Raw genomic sequence first — 13,126 nt, 5'->3', positions numbered from 1 at the left:
AGAGCTTCAGTGAAGTTGTCCCACACCGGGAATACACTGCGCTAATTTTCCACAGACATTCCGTATTCAACAAGCTTTCCAGGTGTGTTCTGTGATGAACCTGAGGGCGTCCTCACTTCTTTTCCCCCTAGATCCTCCTCTCAGGTGGCCAGGGAAAGGCCATTGCTTTTGGATCCCGTCCCTGGCGGTGGATATGCGAGGGAGGATCACCTGGGTGGAGGGAAATTGGTAGAGGGTGTCCTTGGGTGAAACATGGTATCCCCATTCCCTTTTCAGCATCAACCCTCTGGTACTGAGACGAAGAAGAGGGCTATGGAGGATTTCAGATGTAACAGCCAGGTATGTCCAGCTAATAGGTTTCGCCATGGTCCGGCAATTGAACTTCATGACCCACACCTCCAATCATTTAACAATCCCAATTGGTATAAAAATGCTGGCCGCACAGCACAAAGGAGAGAAACTGGCTGGAGGGCAGAACCTGGCAGGAGAGCAGAACTGGACTGGAGAGGAGCGAGCTGGAGAGAAAGGCGTGGGAGATGCCAGAACTGGAAGCCGTTTCGAAGAGAAGAGAGAGATGCCGAGGACGAGGCTGGCCGCGAGAGGGTTTGGAAATCCTGCTGCCCTCTGTGTCGGGTGCACTCAGCAGGCGTTGTGGGCTGCTGAAGCATTCCAGTCGCTGCAGGACTCCAGGAGAACGAACAGTGCTCTCTGTGGCTGCCGTGAGAGAGAGCAGATCTATTGGAAGCCGGAAAGCAGAGCGAGGAGTGTAAAGAAACCAAATGGAGCTGCCATATGCAACCAGTAAGTGGAAACGGAAACACTCATACCCGGGTGCTCTGGGAACTGGAAACAAACACTTTTTAATATCGAATGAACAGAAATTTGTTATAAGCACATTTGAATGCCAAAACAAGTACTTTTGAATACCGAACAAACTGAAAGACATGGTACGTACTTTTGAATGCTTTTGAATGCTGCACAGTCCATATTGGCCAACCAAGCCACAATAAAGTGTTAGCATACATGCCAACATTCTGTGACCAAAAATCTGTAGGAATCTTAAAGTTTCAAAAATAGTCAGGCCAGGAGGTAATGATAGGAATAGGGAGCGTCAGCAGCCCATTGTCATTGAATGAGCCAGCCGCCGCGGGTGCATTCAATGACAATGAGGCGCCTGCCACGCCTTCTGCCACCACGCCAGCTCGGGGGAGCCCTTGAAAGACTCACCCGAGTTGGCGTGGTGGGGGGCTAATGGCGCCTTTTGTGAAAGGCACTCATGGTGGAGGGGCGCCCCTAGCCCACCGCCGTGGGTGCCTTTTACATCAAAAGCCTGCATGCTGCGCCTTCTCCCGCTATGCCAGCTCAGGGAAGTCCTTGAAAGACTCCCCTGAGCTGGCGTGGCGGGGGGCTAATGGCGCCTTTTGTCAAAGGCACCGGCGGCGGTGGGGCGCATTTAACCCACCACCGTGGGTGCCTTTTACATCAAAAGCCTGCATGCTGCGCCTTCTCCCGCTACGCCAGCTCGGGGAAGCCCTTGAAAGACTCCCCTGAGCTGGCGTGGTGGGGGGCTAATGGCACCTTTTGTCAAAGGCACCCGTGGCGCAGGGGCTCTTTTAGCCCACCGCCGTGGGTGCCTTTGACATCAAAAGCCTGCATGCCGCACCTTCTCCCGCTACGCCATCTCGGGGGAGCCCTTGAAAGACTCGCCCGAGTTGGCATGGTGGGGGGCTAATGGTGCCTTTTGTCAAAGGCACCCGCGGCGGAGGGGCGCATTTAGCCCACCGCCGTGGGTGCCTTTGACATCAAAAGCCTGCATGCCGCGCCTTCTCCCGCTACGCCAGCTCGGGGGAGCCCTTGAAAGACTCCCCCGAGCTGGCGTGGTGGGGGCTAATGGCGCCTTTTGTCAAAGGCACACGTGGCTCAGGGGTGCTTTTAGCCCACCGCCATGGGTGCTTTTGATATCAAAAGCCTGCATGCCGCGCCTTCTCCCGATACGCCATCTCGGGGGAGCCCTTGAAAGACTCCCCTGAGCTGGCGTGGTGGGGGGCTAATGGCACCTTTTGTCAAAGGCACCCGTGGCGCAGGGGCTCTTTTAGCCCACCGCCGTGGGTGCCTTTGACATCAAAAGCCTGCATGCCGCACCTTCTCCCGCTACGCCATCTCGGGGGAGCCCTTGAAAGACTCGCCCGAGTTGGCATGGTGGGGGGCTAATGGTGCCTTTTGTCAAAGGCACCCGCGGCGGAGGGGCGCATTTAGCCCACCGCCGTGGGTGCCTTTGACATCAAAAGCCTGCATGCCGCGCCTTCTCCCGCTACGCCAGCTCGGGGGAGCCCTTGAAAGACTCCCCCGAGCTGGCGTGGTGGGGGCTAATGGCGCCTTTTGTCAAAGGCACGCGTGGCTCAGGGGTGCTTTTAGCCCACCGCCATGGGTGCTTTTGATATCAAAAGCCTGCATGCCGCGTCTTCTCCCGATACGCCATCTCGGGGGAGCCCTTGAAAGACTCCCCCGAGCTGGCGTGGGCAAAAAAAAAAAAAAAAGTTAAAATAAAAAAAAATGTTTTTTTCTTTTACACAAAAAAATCGGTATTTGATGCCAATAAATCGGTAGGCGGTGGGACTGCTTAAAAAGCGGTATCCTACCGCCTAAATCGGTACGGTTGGCAAGTATGTGTTAGAAGTGTGTAACACTGATGAAAGAAACAGGCGTCACTGTCAAAGGAAAGCAGTGGACAATTGTTGATGTAAAACAGACAAGAAGGGGTATTGCTTCAGTGACCTGTAACGGGTGGGCCATGTGGTCCAACAACTGCACCTAGACCGAGTTCCCCCCTTTTATGGAAAGAGCCAATGAAAGTAAACCTAAAGAAGCTTGTGTTTTGCAACAGTCACTTATCTGATGTTAAAGTCAAGAAACAGAACTACCTATGTGAACCAGTGAAAAGTACGAATGACAAAAGAGCTGTGAAGTTCCCAAGACATTGTGTTGTTTTGAAAAGCTGGAAGATCTGAACTCTTGGGGAAGTGAACCCTGATACCTTGTGAACTGTTTTGAATTTGGGGAAGGGGAAACTGATTACAAACCAACTGCTGGAAGAAGCTTGGAACTTTATTTTGAACACTATTCATTTTGGTGCTGGCATCCCTACACATTGTATTCAGTTAGTTGTGAGGGCAAGTATAGGTTTTGGGCACACAGACGTATGATTTGAACTTTGTGGTGCAGACTATCCTTAGTTTTCTTTAGGTAGTGTGAGGCAGGCTTGGTATCAAGAGAGACACAGACACAAACAATAACAGTTTGAAAACCCTTTTTTAATAAAAGTATTAGGGTTGGTGGAATGCCTAAATTGCCCTAATTCTAATGGGGGTTTTCCCTTGACTGATGTTTCTCAGGAGAGTCGAGGTCCTTAAGTCTCAAAACAAGAGTCTGTCTGTGTCAAACCTTTGCTTGGCCTCACTCTTGCAACACATGTTATGCTGGGTTTTCTTAAAAGAAAATGGTGGTTCGAAAACAAGTATAAAATAAGCTTAGACTCGGGAGGTTTTATCGTTGGGTTCAGCTCTGTCAGTTCAATTTAAAAAGGTGCCCTTGGAATCACCCAGAAAAGGCTCACAAGTTCCCAGGTTCGCTTGGATGTCCTTCCCCAAGTTTCTTAAATTTCCCAGTTCCTATGGGCCTCTCAGGGTTTCCTTCCTCAAGCTTAGGCCCCTCTGCTCTGGTTCCAAACAATTCACAGTTCCGTTCAGGTCTCTCAGGTTTTCCTTCCCCAAGCCTAGGCACCTCTGGTTTCAAAGGTTCATACCAAAGTTCACACAAAACACAAAAGTTAGTAAAACACAAAGGTTCAATGTGTCAGGATGCACCTCTCAAAGCACAGTTCCTTCTCTTCAGATCAGAACAGCCTTTATATCACTTTTGGGTTTTTGTCCTCACTTCATCCTCAGGGTGGCTCCCCCTTTTCCACCTTCTCTCAAGTGGCGCTGTTCATCTCCTCTTTTAACATCGGGGCAACATCAGAGTCTTTCGAGAACGCAGGGTTTTACTCCTCCCCATGCACGACCACACCGATACACATCCCCCCCTCTTCTTCTTCCTTCTTTTCTCTGTCTTAATTTGAATACTGTGGTGTGTTTAATGCATGGGACTTCTTTTTCTCCCCGTGCCTCTGGCAACCTCTGTATTTCCTCTTGTTTCTTTCTCAATCTTATGCCTCTTGCATCTTTCCTTCTGCTGTTCTGTCCCACTTGCACTCCATTCTGTGCCACTTGCACTCTTCTCTTCTTGCAGCTTAAATATTCTTCCTTTTCTCTCTGTGCCGCTTGCACACTATCACTTTTCTTTTCACTCGTGCCGCTCGCATGCTTTCATTTTCCCCTTTTCCTTCCGTGCCGCTCGCAGGTTTAAACTTTCATTCTTGCTTTATTTTTCGGTCGCTTGCACTGTCTAACTTGTGCCTTTTCTTGACAACTTTCCATGCTTTCTTCTGATATCCTTTCATGCCGATCATGCACTTCTGTATCCTTCTCTTTCTGTTGTGCCGCTCGCACACTTATTTTTTCATTTAATGCTTCCGCCTCTCACACACGCACCAGATTTCTCATCTCATAGAAACTCACTGGTTAGCGCAGCGCTGTCGGGAAGGCTCGTCAGCTTCTTTGTCGAGGTCAAGGTCTCACCACCTGCCCCTCAAATACCCCTGGGACCTGGACACCTCCCAGGCATTTGCCTGGACACGAGTAACAGTATGCAGCACTCCCCAATTCGGCTCCCTCGAGACACGGCTCTCGAGCCACGCTGCAGCTCTTCTGACACACTGGGTAAGATTTTCTCTTCATTATTGCACAGGAAACTGGTTGCTTGGGCAAAAACAACAAATAGAGTGGACTTACGACAGGCAGGGTTTGTAAAATCAGTTGGCTGCTCACTGAACCTGCTTGTGCTAAACTTGTTGAAAATGGAAGCCCTTAGAACAAATACGAAAGTGTACTTGGCCTTTGTTGATTTCTCTATGGCCTTTGATATGGTCGACAGAGAAATCTTGTGGCAAAAGCTAGAAACGTGGGCCTGTCCTCCAGGACTACTTGCAGCCATAAAAGAACTTCATAAGGATACCTCAATTTCCATTAGACTTGACCGACTTGGGACCCTGTCAACCCAAATTATGACGCACAAAGGGGTTAAGCAGGGATGCCCTCTAGCAGCAGCTATCTTTAGCCTCTTTATCTCTGACATCGGAGCCACAATTCAATCTGTGAGATCATTTCCACCAAAACTAAATTCCTTGAAGATAGGTTGGTTACTATACGCCGACGATTTGGTAATATTAGATCTAACCCCAATAGGGCTCCAACGAAAATTGGAAGCAGTTCACAACTATGTATGTCAGAACAAGCTAAAGATCAATACTACAAAAACTGAAATATTGATCTTTGAGAATCTAAAAACAAGCGGGCAACAAAAGGGCTCAAGACAGACATGGCACCTAAATCACGAGACACTGCAACTGTCCAAAAGTGTGAAATATCTGGGCATGATTTTGAATTCTAGCATCTGCGATGAACCATGGGTAGCAGATTCTAAGCGAAAGTGTGGCCAGTTGGCCTGCCAAGGCCTTGTGATACACAAAAAATATGGGCGCTTTTCACTGCAACCACTTCGTAATTTCTATATACAGAAAGTGGCTCCAATTTTGGCATCTGGAGCCGAAAATGCATTTGGCTGTCCGTCAACTCACTGGGCCGTGTTAGAACATATGTTCTGGACCAAAGCACTAAGCCTTCCGCCTGGAATTGCTACAGTTTGTTTACGTTATGAACTAGCCTTAACATCATTACACGCCAAGATATGCTGGAATCAGCTCTCATTGTTTCGGAAAACGAGAGTAGAGGAAGGAATCCTCCAATTTCAAATTTTTCATCATGCCGCGTTTAAAGGGCCAGACATCTTATCGCAATGGGTAAGACGTTGCGAAGAGTTGTTAACAATGTATAACATCACCTTGGAAACTTTACTCACAAACCCCACAGCGGCCAAAAAGAAAGTATGGCGTGAAGATTGGATAAACACATGCAGTGAACGTAACAACGTCAAAACGATGAAAGATTGTCCCGCTGAAGCAAGAGGATACGGCATCCTCCAAAAATATCTAACTCGTTTTCCTAATCCAAAAGCAAGAAGATCATTTATGCTCTTTAGGCTAAATGCAATGAAAACTAAAGACAGAATTGGACACTGGGCGGTTAATGCACATATGACTCCAACCTGTCGGTTGTGTAAAAACGAGCTGGAATCTCTCAAACATTTAGTCTTGTTCTGCGCTGCTCTGAAAGATGTAAGATCAATTCACCTGGGACGATGGAATGACAATAATTTATCAGCATGCGCGGACAAGTGGTGGCAGACTATGTGGAATGGGCTAGACATGAAATTAATTATACCTTTGACCTCCTTCTTGGCAGTGATAGAAGAGAGATTAAAAGACAATAATGAGTGATCAAAGGTCGGCACCATTCCAACTGTACACCAGGTGTTAAGGAAAACGCGGTGTAACGCTTGAATATGAGACTATAAAGAGGGGGCTATTTGGGGGGGACCTGAAACACTCAATGTAATTTTAAAGTTTCACATGTGTTATAAAATATTTTAAAGGTTTGAATTTAAACCAATAAAAAAAAAAAAAAAAAAAAAAAAAAAGACACACTGGGTCAGCGTCTCGGCGTCCTGCTCTCCTCTGGATCCCTCTGGGTCCTCCAGCTTCAGCTTCCTGTAGTTCAGCTCCCACGGCCCATTCAGCAGCCACAGCTCTCTCATTTTCCCTGGCAGAACTCCATCTTTTATAACTTGGTTGGTATTCAATAGAAGTCAGGTGTGCATAGTTAGTGTCAAGTGCCTGACCTCATTAAAGGGGCATGTTAGTGATGTAGTGTAGTAGACCTCTCCATTCATCTTCCTCCTGACAGTATGTTTCCCATAGGTAATCTTTCTAACTCTTAGTCGTTTCTTCCTCATCCCAGTATGTGTCGGAAATGGGCAGGGGGAAACAGGACATGACTGCGAATATCCCATAAAGGCTGAGGCAGAGTGGGCTGATGGATAACAGGGTAAGGGGGAATGCTGTGACTCACCTTCTGGCATTCTCCTCCCAATCCCCAGAGACCCTCCACTCAGGTGATCCTCCCTCGCTTGTCGGGATGCAAGAGCGATGACCCTTCCCTGGCCACCTGAATGGAAGGTCCCTTGGGCGTAGGTAAGAGAATACCTTCAGGTTTCTTACAGTAGGGAAATCTCACCTCAGCATTGGGCAGGTTAGGCCTCACTCCATCCTGACTTTTAAGTTAATAAAAGATTACGAATCAATCTTGAACCTGTTGTCTGTGTCTCCTTCTTGATGCCTTTAGAGTTCCCAGCCGGTAAAACACATTCTGGACACACTGCGTAGCAACTGGGAGGATCAGGGGAGAAAGAGTAAAATGCAAGGTGGCGGCCATACCAATTATAGACCTGGCCAAATCCCATAAACCCTAAAAACCTCGAGGCACACACAGTGAGAACAGCCAATCACTGCCCTCACCAAATTACCCACCCCCAGTAGACCCTCTAGTGCACTAGTGCAGACCCTCACTAGAAGACACACCCAGATGGTGGCAGGAGTCCACTATAAAAGTAGCCAGCTTCAGTCAGGCATTATGGGTTGTAGGTGCAAAAGGCTCATGTCTGGAGAAGACTGCAGACTGGAGCACAGAGGATGAAGCAGAGGTTGGAGAGATAGCAGTGGAGAGCAGAAAGAGGTGTAGAGAGTTTAGAAGGTCAAGGAAGAGTTAGTAACCTCAGAGTGTAATCATGCACAGAAGGAGGAGGGGGATTTATGAAGGTGAAGGAGAAGATGGTGAACTCAGAGGGTGGTAGTGAACTGGAGGAGGAGGTAACCAGAGAGAGGCGGTAACAACCTAGGGAGAGATAAAAGGGTGAGGATTGAGGTGCTAAGTGAGGAGGTGAGAGAGAGAGAAAGAGAGAAAGAAAGAACTCCTAGCTAATACGTACAGTCAGGGTCCTGCATGCCTGGTTGCCGATATCCAGAACCAGATGCTGTTGGAAGGTATGAGGTTGGGGAAAAGCCAAAAGGGAGAGCTAGAAAGGGTTACCCGGGTTGTGGCCTGGCCTGGGCTTCCTCCTGGTCTCTAAGTCCACCAACCAGCCTACTCACAAGATTAGCAACTATAGTGAGCTTTGAGGTATTGGGCAACAGAAAGCCTCCAACTAGCTTAGGCCAAGAAGACCGATTTGAGTCACCCTGAAGTCTGCAATGGCAGGACGGGTGAACTAAACCCCCTTGAGAAAATGTACAAACTGGGACTTTTCACTTCGAGGCCAGGGAGGCCACCATAGCAACATGCAGTGGAGGGGACATTGGACAAGGGAATGTTTCAGAGTAAAGGAAACTGGACCCCACTGAACAGGGAACCATCCTTCACAATTTCATTTGATAAGTCCCTTAATAAAAGATTGTGAATCACAGCAGATGGTCTTGGTTTATTTCTTGATCCCAGGACTCCTGTGTGACTGATCCTATCTGGTGATCCCCAGTCAGCAAACACCCAAACAAAAGGCAACCAAGTACAGTTGCCAGGTTACTGGTCTTAAACAAGATAATCCATTTTAAGGCTCTTTCAGGGAGCAAAAAAGGCTCCATGTGTGGTAAAAGGACCACACACAGTGCAGCTACCACATTAGGTATCACTGCCACCAGCCAGAACCTGCCAATACTGTCTGGGCGAGGTTACACACCTAGGGAGTGTAAGGGACACCTTGCAGTATTGAGAGTCAGGAGGGCACCCAGTCTGGCACAGTTGGTAAAGAGCTGTGTCCCCACTGACCTGGATGGGACTTACTTGGAAAACATTCTCTGGACATCACAGAAAAAAGTTCAGGGGATTTACCTGGCGAAAGGGAACTTTCTAACTAACACTTGCGGAAGTCGGAGGATAATTTTTAAATAATTGAATAAGATACTTCATCAACTTAAGTAACAGTGAAATGATGCGGGTGGGGTTTCTGATGCTGAAGAGATGCAGAAGGGATTGGGAACTCCCCATATGAACCTCAGCTCTAAATTGCCTTTCCTATGATATTGTGCCCTGCATTTCCTTAGTTTTTCTTTTTTAGCAGGCATTTATAAGGCTTTCTTTTCTTCTCTTGTCTGAAGGAAATGCTCGACATTTACGCATGCGCTATTGAAAGGATTGTCCTGCTCAATACCCTATTGGGGTTACCGGAAAAAAGGACGCCGGCCCACATTCAATAGATTTGGGTGGTCTAAACCGCTGCAAACAAATGAACTTCTGTATTTCAACAGAAATGGTCAGGGGCGGTGGACGAACCCCCCTCAACTGATTCGGCTAAACCAGAACATCTATCCTAGAAGTAATCTCCAGGTTACATAATACTGGAACTGCCTTTTACTTGCCCATGAACGACTTCCACATTTATGACTAGGCCTATTGTTCTTTCCAAGGCAGGAAGAACGTACTAGAAGGCTTATGATGCAGGTCTTCTTGAAGTGTCTTTAGCCACATGATCAGTAAACTATACATTCACTGGTCATGGAACAAGGGTTAGGTGGGCTTGCTGGGGTTGCTATATAGTGTTACTTGACATGCAAGCCAATGAAAAAAATCATCTTTGCCATCACTGAAATAAAAGACGGACTGTTTTTCTTCCACAGATTGGCGCTGCAACGAGGACCTGTCACGCAGTGCAGACTTACCACCAAGCTTGCACACGGCCTCCTCTCATACACCCCGTGTGCACGACTGAAAAGAGGTAAGGAGTCCTAGTTAAAAGAAAATTCAGCAGTGGCCCGGTAGAGGTCAAGCCGCAAGTGGAAGTGCATGTGTGGCTGGCACAGTGGAGTCGAAATTTTACATGATGTCTAAATAAGACATCGATTTGTTTGAGGGGTATTTGAACATGGGGTAGACATTCTATGGCGTGGTATCACATTTTGCTGCTTTTTTTTTACATGACTTATTATGATTTTAGGAAATATATATTTGCTGTGTCTTGATGTGAACCTGGAAAAATACTTGCAATTTTAGGATAGGGAGGCTGGTTTGGAAGAAGAGTGGCTCAGTCGTATATTTCTATCTAGAAAAGGTTTGTGGATACCAAACTGTTTCTGTTATTTTGGTTAAATAAATAGCGATAGGGTAAAAATAAAAGGGGCATAAAAAGGAGATTACTTGGTCTGGGGAAATTAAAATACACCTGATCTAAATAGAGAGATCTGAGGCAAAATACAGAATGAGTATCCCGTAAACCCTTTCAGGACATCTCGCCAGAGTCTCTGTGAATCTCCCTCCCTGCCTAGGAACGCACACAAGTGGAGTCCATATATGAGTGGGATAGGGGTGATTGCTGTATGGTGAGAAGTCACTACCAGTGCGGAAGTGCAGCTTGGTGGACGCTTGTCCATGGCCCAAGGGGATTTCCTCGAATCCTCCCATTCAGACCCGGATGTTGGGTAGTAGGTTGGGATTCAGTATAGTAGATACCTTTGAGCTCTTTGGTGAGTTTGAGATTGTAGAGGCGGACTGCCTGTGCAGGACAGTGAGCGATTTACGTGGCACAGTGGTTCCAGGTCCTCAAGTCTATTAATCTGCCAAGTTCTCTGTGAAACAAACCAGCCCTAATTCCCTGATTCTCAGGAGTGTGCATTGACATCAACGTGGAGGTAACATAAAGGAGAGAGTGCTGCCCTGCTTCTCCACTTGTTTTTCCGTGATTCAATGTGCATTTTCTGTGGACCACGCTACACATGTGTGCACCAACCTTGCTTTTAAAACAAATATGCCTGTCTATCAATCTTGTGATAGCACATGATTGTTTCTTGACTCGGAACAGTCTCCATAGGGAGGTGCGTCTTCAGTCCTCTGTCTCTGGGTTAGTGATAGGTATTGGGTCGAAGGCAGTTGGAGCAGTTGAGAGATGCTGGTGTAACCCCGGAGAGCGTGTAGTACACTTTGTCACAAATCACCCACTGTGTTTTAAGTTGGGTTTTGCTGATATAAGGGGGTATCCTCATAAAGAGTTAGGGTCCTGGGCAAGGGCAACGGTTTTTACTTGTAGGAAGCCAGTGTCTCAAAAGGAATGGGCCAGGGAGAGCTTTGTTATCCTCAGAACCCAAGAATTCCTTGTTTGTGGGAGCCTCAATTACAGCGACCAATACTATATTAAATGAGATTAAAGGCTTGCTAAATGATTTTAGAGGGGGAAGCAACACATTTCTTCCTCCCTTATGGCACCAAGGCACTGGGTCATCAATCTAATTTACCTCCATTAGTCCCTAATGTGATGCCCCTGAGCTTGCATCTAGGCCCAAATCAAAAAGTTATCCTGGGATTTCTTGACCTTTTGGCCTTTATGAAGTCCACCACCTTTTAACCCAACAAGGAAAGGGCATGTGTTTGCTATTTGCATAAAAGTATACCACTTTCCGGCTGTATGGCTGTATAGAATAAATATTTGGACGTGGAACAGTCTACAGCTCCTGTCAAAAAAAGTGGTCCTCTTAGAGAATGTGGTGGCAAATTGGATTAGGCTAAAACAATAGATTTGAAGTCCTAATTGTCTTGGACCAAATGTTGCTAGGGGTGACACCGGAGGCACAGAGGTAGGATCCAGCAATATGAGATGCTTTGCCCCAGATTCTCCCCCAAGCTGCTCGTAGCCTTTGTTTCAGACTTACAAAAGACAAAACCGGATAGATCCAACTGAACATGCCCTAACTATGGCAAAAAGTTTTGCTTAATTAAGTGGTTGCTGCCGCTGCAGGAAGTTGTACCTCTACGTAGTTTGCTTAATAACAATTTTTACAGTGCAGACACTTGAGGTAAATCTGTAAATGAGTCCAGCAACGTAATAGCTACTTCGGCAGTAAAGGTTGAATTTCGAATATTTAGTGCAACGGTGTAGGTCCTGCTTCATATGATAGCCTCCTTTTAAAAAAGCTGCTCCCAAGACACACTGTGATCCTGGAAAAACAGTAATTTGCATCTTGACTCATTGATGTTCCTTCAGTTGCTGCCACGACAAACAGTCATCTCTTCAAGGACAACAAAAATGTTTTTTTAATGACTATAGTACCAAAGGTACCTAATAAGGGCAAATAAAATTGGGACAGTTTGATTATCAAGATTACCCAATGGTATCGCCACACTTAAGGTTGCTCTTCAATTATCAGGGACGACATTGTGGTTTTTAATAGATTCCCAGATCCCTTTAAAAACATTTCTGACATAATCAGAGTAGCCCTGGTTAAAGAAAGTCTAGTAAAAGGATTAATTGGCAATTGATTTCTGGACCTACCCACCGAGGGGATCAACCCTTGTTCTCCATGACTACTTGAAGATGTGGTGCAGTGAGAGGTACCCTCCCCAATCCCTTGTGCCCCCAGGAAGTATGTGTTCAAAGTTCCATCGAAAATGGTCTGCCATGACACATTGCCAAAGAACTGGAGGAGACAAAAAAACTTTGGACCTATTAACTGATGATCATATCCCCTGCTTGGAACACCTTCTAAATGCTCTACAGGCTCTAATCCCAGCAATGATTTGGACAACCACTTCTCTATTCTGGTCTGGAATATAGCAGATCGTGCCACAATTGGCAGACGTACATTGACCGGTTAAGGGTCTGATTCATGGGAGTGTTTTATAATGGCACAATCCCATAGGAAAATGTTCTGTGAATCAGGCCCTAAATTTCCTTTGTTTCTAGAAAAAATGGGATACATCAATTTTCTTTAAAACGGGTTACCAGTGTTTTGGCACCCCAGCGGTAAAAGGAAATAAAGGTCCGCCAATTGGGGGTCTCACAGTTTGGGCTCAAAATTCTTTAGACTTTGAGATTATAGTAGTCCTAACCACAACCCTAGGTTTGATGTCTCTATGTTTTTATAAAGGGTAACCCTGAAATGTGTATTATTGAATATTTACTTAAGGCCTTTGCAAGGGTAAATTGATCTTAAACCATTAAATGAATTAGAAAGTCAAATTTTAAAATGTACAACTTTAGTCCCCCTATTGAATATTTGCACAATTTGAGCCGCTACACTTAACATGGATATTTA

General features: G+C 46.4%; 1 long non-coding RNA gene across 1 annotated transcript in view; it reads left to right on the top strand.

The window, feature by feature from the left end:
- LOC138541031 (uncharacterized) overlaps positions 1-13,126 on the top strand; it is a 400,081-nt gene that overhangs the window by 71,348 nt on the left and 315,607 nt on the right. Inside the window, exon 2 of the long non-coding RNA XR_011289055.1 lies at positions 9,722-9,819. This is a non-coding gene — a long non-coding RNA (uncharacterized lncRNA). The remainder of the gene's footprint in view (positions 1-9,721; positions 9,820-13,126) is intronic.

This window comes from Ambystoma mexicanum, chromosome 1q (assembly GCF_040938575.1).
Source record: "Ambystoma mexicanum isolate Mex_15411 chromosome 1q, UKY_AmexF1_1, whole genome shotgun sequence".
Classification (NCBI taxonomy): domain Eukaryota; kingdom Metazoa; phylum Chordata; class Amphibia; order Caudata; family Ambystomatidae; genus Ambystoma; species Ambystoma mexicanum.
The sequence above is the reverse complement of the archived record's forward strand: the minus strand, read 5'-3'. Positions and strand labels throughout refer to the sequence as shown.